We start from the raw sequence: 16,749 nt of genomic DNA on the forward strand, positions 1-16,749 counted from the left end.
CTCCAACTTCAACAATTATTTCAAATGCATTCTAACATTAACAACCCTTGTCACATAATTCAACGACTTTTCATTAATATCCAATTCAGTCACATGTGGTCAAGTTAACACCAATGATCCCACATTCAAGTATTAATCCGAGATCATTCTAACATGGTTCAAGAATACTTCAAACAATTCACATAATGTTCCAAACAACCCAATCAACATATTACTTCCCCCGAAACCATCCAAATTCAACAAGAACAATAACAACACATTTCCTTCCTTCAAATCCATGAACTATACCAATAATTCACATGCTAGCAACATTATTATCCATAGATACAAGAAGCTACATTCAAACTACATTGGCTTCTAAAACAACTCTCCAACACTTACAACTTCAACTAGAATCATCAAACTTTCATTATCAACATAGAATCCACAATAACAACAACCAAAACACTAGATAAAATTGATTCATTCTCTTCTATACCACACAACAACCACACGGCCACAATACTATATATACACAGCCACAACATAACATCCATATTTTCATAAATTTCGTCCATTTCTACATACTACAACATACACAACCATCCATAACATATAAAAAAGAAGATTACATCTTACCTCTTCCACTTAACTCCTCACTTGGCTAGGATTTGTAGCTTGCAAGAATAGATGTTTTACTTGCTCCAATGACTACTTCACTTTGCTGGGGACCTTCCAATTGGTTGATTAGCTAGAAGAAAATATTTCTTTGGTCAAGGTTTTTGGGACTTCACTTCCACCTTGCCATGGCCGAATGGCCTTTTGGTTTTTGTCTCTCTAAGTTTCTTGAAATTTCTAAGGGATAAGAGTGATCCATAAGTCATCTTTAGACTTATTTATTTTACATCCATGTGGGCCTTGGCCCACTTCATTTTGGACGGCCAAATGGCCCATTAATTCAAGCCCACTTTTTTTTTTTTTTTTTTATAATTCATGAAAATTTATTTTCCTAATTCCAAATTTGCCCTTAGCCTTCCTCCATATTTTCTATGAGCCATCTTGCGAATTTCCCTTTTTGCCCCAAGCCTTTCTTAATATTTCCACTTCAAAAAAATTCATAAACAACTTGTGTGTTAAACAATATCAAAATATAGCCTCGCCCTTAACTTCTCGCAATTATCTTGAAATATCCAAATGCACAAAATACGGGATATAACAGGTTTAGCTCACACCCTTTTTACAAATCTCAGCATATAACTAACATATCTACTAACTAGAACCAATGCCAATCCATACATAGAGGTACACTCAAAATCTTCAGGAAAATGGATTACAGAAGCATATCATGTAAGCAATCAGTCAAACAATCTTGGATCAATCTTATTTCCTAGTAATGGTTCCCCAAATATTTAATCTAAGCAAATCTTTTAAGAAAAAGTTTATAGCATAGTTAGGTTCTCATAATCACAGACTCAATCAGTATCACAAGAAAGCAAGTTCTGAGAAGCAAGGTGCAGATACACAAGTTAAAGAAAACAAGATGCACATGATCATAAGTAAAAGTAGGTGACAAACATTAAGGTTATTACTCAGTCCCTTAAGGGTGTTGACTTGGATCATTACTAGTAAACTCCCTAATCCTACTTTCTTATCAAACACCTAACTCAAACAACAACAACACAGACAACCAATCCCCCCAAATTAAAATCCTTTTTAGAAGACATAGTGAAACACATGACTTAAGCTTTACAAGTACTGGCAGGACATTATTTAGTTCTAGGTGTACCCTCTTCCCAGATATACCTAAGCTTTCCTAATCCACCTGAGGTCTTTGTGTGTCCCCAAACCATGAGAAAGAGGTTTAAAAGTGTCACGACCCGACTAGGGGCTGCGACGGGTACCCGGAGCTAACCACCGAGCACCACTAATTCTACTACTCATCATACCCATTAAACGTCCTTTTATCAAATTCATCCTCAAATCATAAGAAAATCATTTTTCTTTTGAGAACATAAATTCTTTTATATATACATAGGCCTTTCGGCCATCAAAATAATATATATATACATACATAACGGCAACCTCGTGAGACCATATAACCTACACTGCGTATCTACGAGCCTCTACATGAGTACTAGACATAAGGACGGGACAGGACCCCGTCGTGCCCAAAACATACATATACATATATACCAAAAGAATAATCAAGGGCACCTCCGGAAGATGGAGTGCTCTTCAAATCAGCGAGTAGCTCCTACGAGTCTGGGTCGCCTCCCTGTCTACCTGTGGGCATGAATATAGCGTCCAAAGAAAACGGACGTCAGTATGAACATTGTACTGAGTATGAGAGGCATAAACAATAATGATACATCAATGAAATAAGGAGGCATCAAATGAGGAGCAATCTGTAACTGACTGTGAATCATAAAATAAATAAATCATGTTGTCTTACTCATACTCATCATCATATCATATATGCATAAATGTATAAGTATAAGCTGCCCCGCCCATATAGGTACGGTGTGATAATGTATAAGCTGCCCGTCCACATAGGTACGGTGTGATAATAATTAACCTGCGTCCAGGCCTCCCGCGTCTGGGGTATAAGCTGCCCACTATAGTGGTGTGTGTATCTGCCCGACCATATAGGTATGGTGTAATATCATCATCATAAGCTCATTATAATATACTGACCATAGTATGCTCATCATAATACGTGCATGAAGACTCAAGGACAACTATACTTTATCGGGGTGACGTAAGGTCGTGATCCCCCGATTTTATCATGGAATATTTATAAGTATCCTGCCTCACCTTGAAGGAAGGAGTATATAAGGTGAGTATGTACAACGCATAACATCATCGACTTTATGGTACTCTGCCTCACCTTGAAGGGACAATACATAAGGTGAGTGTATGCAATGCATGACATACTTAACTTAATAGTATTTTGCCTCACCTCGAAGGGAATAGTGTGTGAGGTGAGTGTTTACAACATACAACATCATTAGCGTTATAGAAGCGTCATATCAAGGACTATAGAATCATTAGACTCAAGCTTATCATCATTATCATTGGACTCATAACATATCTCTTATCTCATATGGCTGTTCATGACCATAGACTTTTGACCTTCCGGAATATATGTAGAGGATTCGTGGAGAGGAAAGAGAATCATTCCATCGGATTCATACCAAAGAAAGAAAGGACTAGCCTCACATACCTTTATCGTTTAACTACTTTATTGCTTGCTTGTTCTCCTTTAATGCTCACGTCTTTACCTTCAAGAGAATTCGCATTAACATTAGTTAATCGGCTATAAGAACGTGTTACTATTTCTAGGGAAAATTGAGCAGCATTTCCTTTGTCTCTACTACTTTACCCACATTCTATATCAACTCCCAAACGCTCACAACAACATTCACAATATGGCAAACAATAATCATCATTTGTATACATTTATCACAATTCACCATTTCTCTTCAATTTCTCCACAATTATGGTTATAGCTCGTTATAGCGTTTTCTCATATATAATACTTATTCCATGGTATAAATGTCATTTATAACGTATTCACAATCACGACATACCAGTATTCATGATTCATCCCAACCACTATTCAACAATGACACTATTTACTCATTTATGACCCATTTTCTATGTCTTTCTACAATTCAAGTGTCTTAGCCTTCCAATACCTTAAACAAAATGGTATGGTCATGAAACTTACCTTAGATGATGGATGAACAACCCTTGAATGGAAATACTCTTCTAGCACCAAAACCCTATTTCACTTCTCTTGGGATTTCTTGGCTTGGATGACTTTCACTAGGTTTCATACACTTGTTTTCATGGATTTGGTGTTGTTGATCTTGGTTGTCCCTTGAATTCTTATGGATGGGTGATGGAGAATATTCTAGAGGTTTCTTGAAGTTTAGAAAGTGGGAATGAAATAAAATGAAATGAGAAGGGTCCCTTATATTAAATCACAAAGTTGTCCCGACCAACTTATACGGACCAACTTATACGGTACGTATATTTTTCACTGACCGTATGTTGGACCGTATGTTTGGTCCAGAATGTGATGTCGCTCTTGACCAATTATACGACCTAACATACGGCCAGTATAATTTATACGGTCCTTATGTTGGGCCGTATAATGCCCAGTGGTTCCGTTTTTGTTCTCGTCGACTCGTTTGATCTCCAATCCTTATGGAACCTTCTTAACACTTGTTCAACACTTCAATACTAACCTAAGGGACGTTATTACTTGTATCTAAGACATAATTATACTCTCATTAACCCGTCGTCCATAATTCCTACCCGACACATAACATATCCTTTACATTTCTTCGTCAAACTTGTTTCCTTACGTCTAATGTCTTCGAATCTCGATTAAGATCATCAAATGCTATCTCTTACTTATCAAATCACCGTATAGATCGTACTCTTCGCTAGCCCATTCACTGTACGCTAACAGGGAATTTTCCAAGGTGTAACAAAAAGAATAGGAAGAAGCCTTAGGGTCCTGAAAGGGAAGCAGGATAGGGTGGGGTCATCACCTTCCCATTTCCTTTTCCTGAATCTCCTTTCTTTAAAAAGGGATCCTGCGTTCCACTGGTCACTACCTCCAGTTCATGCCCAGGCTCACCTTTTACTCTCCCAAGACCTTTCCCTCTTCTGACCTTCTCCCCATACCCTAGAGACAATCAGTAAGAGCCTTGGGATGGTTTAGGATAGCTTATCACTATCACAAGTCTACCATAGTTAACTCATTAAGACCTATTTAAACCTTTAAGCTCTTATGGTCAAGTTACAAGCATAATCAAAGATTACCTAAGTCATTCAATCCCACAGATAGGTGTTAACATATTAAGAAGGCAAATAATCAGCTGATGATTCATGTTTGGCATCTCCTTAGAGTTCACTTAGACTCCAGATAGTCTTACTCATGGAACATATGAAATAAATCAACACTCAATCAATCACACAATGCTTGCAGTAATAATTTAGTCAACTGGACAAGGATCAACTCAAGTGTGCATGTGCATGATAGGTCACCCCACTTTCAAGTTAATAATCAAATGAGGGAAGGAAGTAGACCACAGAAAATGCTAACTCACAACATCATGTTTTATACATTCTATCCATAATCATTTCAAAGTAAAGCATTTTAAGATATGAAAAAGCAAGAAGGACAGTCAACCTAAGCTCTCATATTCATACTAGACAGACCCTAACCAACTAAAGTAAGACTAGGGATGTAATGATACTAGACCCTTTTACCTCATTCTTCAGCCTAAATAAGATACAGATTGAAGATGACCCCAGACAAAACCAAACAACCTCAAAGCCTCAGACTTACTGTAATAACTGGACACCCACTTCAAGCTTTGACACATAGGAAACAAGGTAACAAAACTTCATGGAATAGGTTTTGGACAAAGATTGCTCCAGTTTCACTAGACTCAATCGTAGTAGGTTCTCCATATCCAATCACATCTAAATGACATAATACAACTCAACCTTAATCAAGACCATCAGAATAGACTAGTTTTAAAGCACTTGAGTGAACATATAGAGATTTTTATGTTGAAACTAAGCAAGCAGCAAGCATTATGCATATTCCCATGTCACTTCCTTTTTAGGGATACATCCTTCAACTCTATTACCAATAACCCCATCAAGTTATGACTTTAAATTCAAAGCCACATTACCCTAGACTCAACCTCTCATCATCATATTCAAACCATCAATCAACCATACTTTAACAAGACAAACAGATGAAGACTAATTCACTTATATTGATAAACTTCAAAAAACGAAACAAGATAAGATTCTTACTGGCCTAACTCATCAAATAGTTCTCAATTAATCATGATTTGCATATTTACCACAAATGACCATAAACTAGTATAGTGCTATCAGGACCCCAACTCAAACTAATCATATATCATCACACTAATCACCACTCAAACAGGCAAAGATCAAGACATGAATATTACTAAGCTGTACTATCACTAAAAGGAAATTTAGCAAACTCAGCAGCCCATTACTAATAATTCACTAAACAAGCAAGGAAATAATAATACAATAACCTAAACTAATAAGATTTTCTCTTAATTTGAAATAAAACAAAAGGAAAATGCAGAAAATAACGACAACAAGATTAAATCTTACCTTTTGTATGTGCAACCATGTCCATGTATAAGAATGAACTTGGTGCCTTTGTGCTTCTGATTCCCACACTCAGCCACACAAAATATAAAACACGGAAAAGAAATAAAGTTTTAGAACTAGAAAGACTCAAAACCCTTTAGTTAAAGTCTAAAATAATACTGACTAAGCCTAAATTTCAAGTAAAACTCAAAGTTCAAGCCTCTTAAGGTTGTTAAACTTGTTTAAATGGTGAGGGATGGGGTTCTATTTATAGAACCCCAAAATTTGTCTCAAGTTCTACAATACCGATGTGGGACTTGTGGGTTTTTCCATAAGTCTTCACATGAATTCAACCGCATACGGTCCAGATCAAAAGGAAACTATAATCAGCGGCTCATTCTCATCTTAAATAACTATAAATCGATGATAAATAAAAGAATATGCAAGGAATGTACCTTAAGGGAGCGTTTGGATGAATTTTGTGAAGAAACGTACTGAGAAGGATGAAGCTATTAATGCTTCGTCCTCTCCTCTGATTTTCCCCTACTCTACCCTCCATCCTAAGATGGGATGCGATGAGGGAAAAAGGGTGGGACAGTGGGGGAGGCAGCGCTAGGGTTTTACCCTAGCCACCTCGCCTCTTTTCTCTTTTGCTTAGAGACCCCTAGGGTCTGAGAAATGAGAATACGATGAGGGTATACACATTGCCTCCCCTTTAAACACTCTGTGGGCCGGGTCTAGTCCGTTTGGACTGGGCTCGATCGTATATAAAAAAATGAAAGGGTCCTCTTTTCACATATATATACATACACAATGTATATATACAAGTATACATATTGTATATATATCTATGAAGGGGCCAAATAGGCAGTCCAATAAATGGTCCAAGCTAAAAATATCAATTACTAACCATGATATTTTAATCATGATCAAATTAGGACATAATTAATTTAAAACATGACTATTAAATCCATTTTTGCAGATATGGCCTCAATTGGCTTTAAAGATAAATGATGGTTCTAATTAAAACCTTTTATCTGGCTAATTGCAAAAATATCCTTGATTAATCTTAATCCGATTAATTATTTCAAATATAGCCTTATCTTGGTATTAGTTAGCCAATTAAAGCTAATTTACGCTAATGACCTCGATTGATTTTCCAATAGATTTGATCATCTCAATTAAGGTCATTAGGAGGTTAAATTTGCAAAAATGACCCCTCTAATTAACCAAATTAATTACTAGAATAATTTATTAATTTAAAAATTATGCAAACAAATAGAATTAAAGGTTGAGGGGTAAAATGGTCAATTTCTTTAATTACTCAAATTCCTTGGATAAACTAGGATAAATTATTTGTTAATCTGATTTTTCCTTGATTCAAACAATTAAGTAATTAATCATTCAAAAATTGTTTGCTTTCAATTAAATAAAATATTCCATAAATGTCATAAAATACAAATTATTTTCTAAATAATTTATATTGCCATGAAAATATTGTTTATCAATTTAAAAGAGTAAAACATTGACCTGAACAATTTATAAAATCTATTTAGACCCTTTAAGGTGCACAACTTATTTTATTTATTATCCAAGGACTCTGAATAATTAAAATAAAATTATGGGAGGTCAAAAATTAGGTGTCAACAACTGCCCCTTCGGTGATCAGGGATGGCGAGGCCATCCCTGAGCCACAAAATTTGACTAACCCTAATTTTTTACAGACGCGACTCATCTTACACTTCAATTTCATGAAATTCACATATGTGGATGGACCCTGGCTTTTGAGTTTCCTACATATCTTGGGCTATTCGAGAATTCAGGCCATATGTAGTCCGACTCAATTAAAGACTTTCAAGTGATTTAGCAGGAAAGTCCTGAGATTCCCGGTGTTGTGACCGGGGTTTCTCTGGACGGTTTTTAAAGTGTGGCCGACTCTCTGATTTTGAGCCCGCCTACATATCCCTGGTCTCTGGGAATCAGGCCACATGTAGTTCGAATCACTGGAGAAGAGTATGTCCCGGTGTGTATCCGACCAGTCGCAGTTTTTAATAAAGACAATAAAATGACAAATTGTGGCCAAGTCTAAATTGGATGGCTTTCAAGTCCTAGCCGGAGAGCTTGACTTGAAAAAGTTCCACGTTTGCTCCGAAATTCGTCTAGATCTAGTTCAGCAAGCTGGCCCATTTTTGGAGGCTGAGCACCTGCTTTTGAAATTCGACAATATTGTAAATATTTTAATGATATTTGTATGAATGGCCCTCTGGGCAGTTTGTATGAATGACCCTCTCGGCAGTTTGTATGAATGACCCTCTTGACAATGGAAAGTAAACGTGCAATGGCCTTCTCGGCATTTTGTATGAATGGCCCTCTTGGTAGTTTGTATGAATGGCCCTCTCGGCAGTTTTGTTACACCTCGGAAAATTTTCCGTTCATGCACAGTGAATAGACCGACGAAGGGCACGTAGTATACGATGTTTCAATGAGTAAGAAATAGCAGTTGATGATCCTAACTGAGATTTCAAAGACATTCGAAGTAAGGGAAGAAGGTTTGCCAAGAAAGGCAAGGTATACGTTATGTATTGAGAAAGATTTATGAGTACCGAGTTAATGGTAACTTAATGATGTCTTGGAGAAGAGCTATAATGTCCCTTAAATTGTTAATGGAGTGTTAAACAAGTATTAAAAAGGTACCATAAGGATTGGAGATCAAACGAGTCGACGAGAAAGAGTTCGGAAAAAGCTGGGCATTGTATGGCCAAACATACTGGCCGTATAAAACATACTAGCCGTATGTTCATGTCACTGTTATGTCCCGTATTTTCGTATAACGGGAAATCGAGAAATAAAGAAGACTTGTGAGTGTGGAGGAAATATTTTGATTTTTGGTGAGTATGACTATGTTGGTTATGGAATCATTAATGTTAAGACGTCGAGGAAGGCCGAGGGTAAATTTGGAATTTCGAAAATTAGTTTCGGGAATTACAAAACGGGACGTTTTATGAATTGGGCCAAGAAAAATTTGAACATAAAAGTGAAGCCCAAAGTGTGAAGTGGCCGGCCCCTTTGGCAAGGCCCAAGACCATTTTAATGGTCATGTGAGTGGCATGTGCCTTAGTCAAGATATATATCAATGATCCTTAGAATTATCTAGACAAAAAAAAATCAAACAAACCCAACTTGGAACCTAAACCACTATTCGGCCGAACCCCTTAGGGGAGGAAAGAAATAATTTTCCAAGCTTGATTGTTGATCCAAAAATCTCAAGTTTTACATAGTTGTGGAGTACTCAAGACGCTCTCCGACGTGATACAAGTAGTTTGGAGAAAGAGCGACGTTTGCGACAAGTCGGAAATTCAAGAAAAAGGTAAGATTTTTATGTTTTAATGCTATGAAATGGATATATATGTGTTAGTGATTGGATTAGTGTGAAGATTGTGGGATGAGGTTGTGTTTGTGCATGGTGTGTGTGTATATAAAAGGGTGTGTTTGGCCGTGAGTCCCATGTAGTGCAAGGCATAAGAATTTTATCTTGTTTAGCTTGAATAATGTGTTGTTGTGATCTTTATGTCGTAAAGGATCGATTAAAGAATTGAGTTGGTGCTAGAAAATAATTTCGGACGTTATCGGAAAGTGTATACCTTTGGTATATTTGTATATATCATAGTATATTTATGATACCAAGGACTTTAAATATGATTTATAGTTGATGTTGATGAATTTAGAATGAAACGACGCAAGTTAGAATATTCGTCGTAACTTTTGGTGGTTGAAATGAAATAGGGAAAGAAATGGATTTTGAGAAACTTTGTATATGGTTTGGAACTTGTATGTTATGTGGAGGAATAATCTTGAATGAATGAATACAATAATGTGGACATGAGTTAGAATTGTGAAGTTTGAATATAGGATTACCAACTTATGTATTAAGGTGAAATTTTGAAGCTAGTGTGGTTTGATTGTGGTTTGTATTGTGCAATGATGTTTGGGTTGTTGTTGTTGTTGTATTTTGAGCCGAGCCAAGTCTCGGGGATGTTAGATTTATAGGGGAAATGCTGCCGAAATTTCGGTAGCCAAGTATAGCCCCAAAGATGAAAATGCTAACTCTCATGAATAGTAACTGGTAAAAGTGACCATTTGCAGTTTCTGGACGAAACGGGAATCGCGATTTGACGAGCGTAAGGCGCCAACCAGGTATGTAAAGCCTACCTCTCATTCTTTTGGCATGTCCTAGACCCACTAGGTAAATTTCGGAATCTCGGGAATAACCCTGCTCTTGGAAATCGAAGTTCAAGTTCGAGCACTATTCACTCAGCGCGATTGAACCCCTTTTTGTCACTTTTGGTTAAAAGAATGTTCGTACCTCCATAACTTGTGCTGTTGTGTCCGAAACCCTTCGAAACTTTCGTAGATGGCTCTATGGAGCCGAAAGTCTGTGATTTGTGTCCGCCGCCTCAATTTGACCCGAGGTGGGCCCGCGAGCCCCGAGGCTCCCCTTATTCGGTTTGTTTGATTCGCTTGTGTCTGTTATGATTCGCAATCTTCTATTTATGACTCAAGGATGTGTTTGAAACTTCCTATGCCATTAATGCATGTTCTGTACTTTGGGATGATGTGAGAATTCCGGAAAAATGACTTATGAACAGTTTTCTTACGAATTTGACAGTTTGGAACTTCGTAACCTTTATAGGCCTACTTTTATCAATTCGATTCCTACTCCGAGCCTTCTGGCGTCAGTATCTACCTATATGTAAACGATATGTTGAGTCCGACAAATTATTTTTAATATGCATATGGTTTCGGCACTACTCTGTTCGTGCTGTCTGCTATGACTTCGTTCGTCGGTACCCGGGCCGGCTTTGTGATCGTGCGCGCTATAATATATTCGGGAGTTATGATGTGTTACGGTTTCCGAGGCCTCGCCATAGGGCCGGTTACCGTTTATGGAGTTATGATGTGATATGGCATTTGATATGTTCTGATGATATGATGTGTGTGTGATATGATGTGTCTGGAGACTGTACGGAGATTTGAAAACTTCTGGAGTTATGATGTGTTGTGGCACCAGCGTCGGGGGGTGACCACGTTCCTAAACCCTATACATGATTTGATTTGCATTTGTACGTTCGCCTCCCGCACAGGTTTGCTTTGTTTGCGATGTTGGTGTGTTTGTTCTTTCTGACTCCAGCTGTGTTTGTGATTTCTGTACCTTCTGCTTTACATACTCAGTACTTCTCCCGTACTGACCCCCGTTTCTTCGGGGGCTGTGTTTCATGCCCGCAGGTACAGAAGCTCGTTTGGGTGGTCCTCCAGTTTAGGCTACTCATTCTGCTGTGTTGGAGAGCTCCCCTCGATCCGGAGCCTACTTTTGGTACATATCTTTTGTTGTGTCTGTATTCTGTATATTTGGATGAGTGGGTACGGCGGGGCCCTGTCCCGTCATATGTTCATATGTTCTGTTTTGTCTAGAGGCCTGTAGTTAGATTTGTGGGTCGTGGGTCCGGTGTGTTTGCATGTGAGTCTGTTTTGCATTCTTAAGCGGCCCGTACGCTGCTATGGCCAAATCGGCCTCTGAGTTTGTATGTATGTGTATGTACTTGGGGGCGATGTGCATTCCGCCACCCCTCTGATGTGTGTGTGTGAAATTTGGCGATGTATATTCCGCCTCCTTTCTGATTTGTGATTTGCCTGATCTGTACGGGCGACTGCTTAGGATAAGTGTTCGGTAGAGATCTGATTACGATGTTGAGTTCGAATAACGTACGTTGAGTTCGGATGAGTCTGATTACGATGGTCTGGGTGTGAGTTCGTTTGGGGTGTCCCAGAAGGACACCAGTCGCGGCCCACGGGGCTGGGTCGTGACAGTCACACCCTAACCTCATTAGGGTGTGATGGGCACCCGACCCCATATTCGGAGCCGGGCGAACCCTCAGACTCTGATTACATACAGACTCTTTTCAAATTTTCAAATCAAATCACATGAAACATATAGTAAGGCTTTCAGAAACTTTCATTCTATTGTTCACAAATCAAACAAAATCTGTAGACATATGAAATCTGTAACATATCACAAAATGTCACATCGGCTGAGGAAGCCGCTTACAAACTGATGTTCTGTACCCACGACTCTGTCTGCAAAGTCTCTAACACAAATCAGAAATCACAACTTATATACGCTCTGACTCGGCAACACTCCGGGAGGAAGTGCAGTTCGCCAATGCTGCTGAAACACCTCCTAGCAAAGTCTTCTGCTCATCTGGGTGTACCTGCGTGGCATGAAATGCAGCCCCTGAAGAAAGGGGGTCAGTACGGAATATGTACTGAGTATGTAAAGCATGGAATAAAATGAACAGAATCACAAGCGAAACAAATAGTACAGAAGATTAGTACAGGAGTAAGTGCGATATGCAAATTAATAAAAATAACTTACTGGAAACACAGACCATGCATGCCAAGAACGGTATCCGGTCCCTTGCGGGACCCGGGGAAAACGTGGCGCCGCCCTGCCTTCGGCGCCACACACATCTAACTCCAGAAGTTTTGCTCCGTAATCTCCGTCACAAATCATAATATCATATCATAATAACATATCATATGTGGTTCGGCGAACCATAACACATCATAACACCATAACACATCTAACTTCGGAATACATATATGGCACCCGGCCCTCAAACGGGGAACCCGGCGAACCATACGCACGATACATACCGGCCCGGGACTCGGCGAAGGAAATCATAACATATGCACGAGCAGAGTAGTGAGAAACTAAATGCACATAAATCAAGACTCGATGGAATAATCGAACGTGCTATCAGGATATTCGTAGCAGATTACTCATAACATAATACTTATATCAGAATACTTATATCAGAATACCTATGTCAGAATACTTATGTCAGAATACTTATGTCAGAATACTTATATCATAATACTTACGTCAGAATACTTGTATCAGAATACTTATGTCAGAATACTCATATTAAAATACTTATATCAGAATACTTACGTCAGATTGCTCGTATTGGAGTACTTATATCAGAGAGGGCATACGAATCACAACAAACTCGGAATTAAGGAGTAGAATTACCTTAAAGTACATATCATAACTTACTTGGCTCTAAGACATGCCAAAAGAAATAAAGGGTAAGCCTTACATACCTGTTCCACGTCCTGTTGGCTATGCTTATTTTTCCAAGCTTGCTAGTCTACATACAAAACAATTCACATAATCATTAAATCCATTGTCATTCACTTGTCTTAACTTCTCAAATAAATTCACTTATATTCTGCCGAAATTTCGGCAGCATCTCCCTTGTAAATATACCATCCCCGAGAATCTAACTCGGCCAATTTATCAATACAATCCGAGAATTCAACTCGGCCAAACCAACAACAATGCCAACAATTATTCTAGCAACACTACAATATTCAAAATGATCCAATCAACATACCATGCCGCCCGAACCTCTCAAACTTCAATAAACACATTGGCAACGAATTTTCTCTTATTCTAGAATCATAAACCATATCAACAACCACACATTAACAATACTACTCATGCAATGTAAGAATTCAAGCTAATGTCGCATTAACTTCTTCAATATTCCGATAACGATTACAACTTTATTTTAAGCCATCAAACCTTCATTTTTCTTCATGAAATTCACAATACCACAACTAAAATGTCAAATAGAATCAATTCACCATAACTTGCCAAACCACCCATCATTCGGCCACAACAACTACGTGCATATTTTCATGAATTTTCCATTCATTTCTATACATTACAACAACAACCAACACACCACATAAAATTGACTCATTCTCCTCTATATTACACAACAACCACACGACCACAATAATACATATGCACGGCCAACCTCCAACACACAAAATATCACAAATTTCATTAATTTCTACGTACTACAACATACACAAACATTCATAACATATAAAAGGAGATTGAATTCTTACCTTTTCCACTTATCTTCTCTCTTGGTTAAAGTTGTTCCTTGCATGAATAGATGTTTTCTTGCCCCAATAATTACTTCACTTTGCTAGGGACCTTCCAATTAGTAGGAAAATAATTTTTGAACAATTTTTCCTCCAAGGTTCTTGCCCCACCTTCATGGACGAATGGCCTTGTTGATATTTCTCTCCTTCTCCAAGTTTTTTTTTCATCTTTCTAAAGATGAAGACAATTAGGTCTTATTTATCCTTTTCTTGCCACCATTTATTTATATTTATTTTTAAGCCCCTCAAGTATAAGAATTTTGAACACATGGCCCTTGTTTATTCTCTCCAAGCTTCTAGAATTTGTAGAGAATTATGACCAATATATCTTATGTAAAAGATGACTTTGTCATCTTTTAATAACATATTTTGGACTCTCATATGGGACTTAGCCCATCAAGATGGACGGCCACACTTGGCCCTTATGCCTCAAGCCCACTTTTTTTTTTTTTGTTTTGTATTTTGTCTTGCAATTCATGAAAATTATTTTCCAAATTCCAAGTTTGCCCTTAACCTTTCTCAATATTTCCATACTAATAATGTTCATAAATAATATTCATAACAACTTGTATATTAAAATAATTTTGGAAAAATGGTCTTGCCTTCAACATACCACGACTACCTCGAAATTTCCGAACGTATAAAATGCGGGCTATAACATCCTCCCCCCCTTAAGAACATTCGTCCTCGAATGTTCAAATGACCTCGTGGGGTGTCATAATTCTTCGGGAGGGTCCCTTTTATAGTTGTCCTTCCTTCATGCCTGTTTCTTTCCTTTCACCCTACTTCCTTTATAATCGAACTCTTCGATTTCCACATAAGTTCTCATTCCGTGTCATGGGTTTTCTAACCCACTGTACCAAGTTAGTATCCTTGTCCTTCCCAAGTCATCTCTTCTCTGTTGTTGTTTCGTTATCATATCTTGACGAAAGTCACGTCTTTAGTACGTAATCTTCACTTGACGATCCGACAGGGCCACATGCTGTTCCTTGTTTGTATCTAATCTACGGTATTGCAATCTCGCTTATCAGGCTATAAATACCCATCGGCTCTTGGTGTTCCCTTTTCCTTTACGTCTTTGCCACTATCCCTTCCTAATCTTTCATTTTAAATATTCATCTAAAAACATACATATGAAATATTTTCTTATTTATTACCTTTCGCAGTCCAGTTATCCTTATGGTAGATTATGATCCGAGCTCACTTAACTTCTTAGTTCTCAACATCCTTGAGTTCTTACTACAACTTTTTCTTTACTTTCTTCCCTCGCATTTCTCAACTCAAGTATACTTATCATCCTTCGTGTTGGCGCTCGTTTCATCCATTGTTATTCCTTGTGTGGATTTCTTACAAATGTAACCGAGCATCGCTTCCCATCGGTGATTCATACAAGTTCCCGGCGTATATTCTTATGCTTCGTATAATTAATGGTCCATGAACTATTTCCTAATGTCCAATAAACTCTTCCATCTCATTTGTAGACACTGCGTTCTATCTTGGCGTTTGAAAATGTCGTAATTTCTCATAAGCTTAATATAATATAGTCTCCCCCCCTTTTAGGGATCCCTATATGCCAACAGTTCTTTTGTGAAGTCTTCGTTTATAGTTTACTTACTCGTAATTCTTCTTAACTATGCGCTCTTACCGCAGCTGCGCATCCATGCTTTTTCGAGCGCCCAATCGCTTTTGCCCTTAGCATAAAATCCTTATAGTCTATACTTCTTCTATTCTTGCTCATCGAATCCTTAATTCTATTCATGACGCTATAACCAAGCGGTCTCCCACGTACATTCCTTACATTTCATTTCCATTTCTTCTAAGATCAAATCTCTCAGATCTAGCATAAATTTTCATTCCCTATCATAAATTTCCAAATCAACAACGTTAGCTCATTATCCTTATTATTTCCTTGGCACGTAATCAGGTTCCTATTGCTAACTCATTTCGGTATCCTTCTTATGCTTATGGTTAGAGGTTTCCAATTGCCCTGTGCCTAAACGCTCTCCCCTTCCTGTGACCAACCCATTGTATATTTTTTTCTACTTTCATCCTTAACCTTCCTTAGGTTCTTTCCTCCTCGGACACTTTTCTTCTTTTTCCATTTGTGGCATCGGCCTTGAAGTTCATGAAATTTTACTTTGAACGTGCAATTTCGTTTCACTCTTAAGTCAACTTCTTAGAAAGGCACTTCCATATCTGAGGCAACCACATTAATATGGCTGCACATCTATACCTTTGCATACCTTTTAAGGACCTAATCTCTTAACATCATCGCCATGCCTAATTATTCTTTTCTTGCTTCACATCTCCCGTCAACGTCACTATTCCTTTCGCCTTATTTATTGAAATTAATTTCTCGAACCTCACCCATTCCTCCCTTGTTCCCTATTACCACACTTTATTCTTCTTACATACTTACCTTCAAGTTTTTATCCAAGTAGTCTCATGCTTTATCAACAATTTCTCTCGGGCTTCCCTTACCGGGATTTCTTACCTTTCACCTTTTTCCGACATTTTGATCTCTTTGCCTTCCATTTACTTACTTTCTTTCTTTCTCAAGTATCACTATATCAGAATTTTTCAATCTTACCCTAT

The sequence above is a fragment of the Lycium barbarum genome, chromosome 9 (genome assembly GCF_019175385.1).
Source record: "Lycium barbarum isolate Lr01 chromosome 9, ASM1917538v2, whole genome shotgun sequence".
Classification (NCBI taxonomy): domain Eukaryota; kingdom Viridiplantae; phylum Streptophyta; class Magnoliopsida; order Solanales; family Solanaceae; genus Lycium; species Lycium barbarum.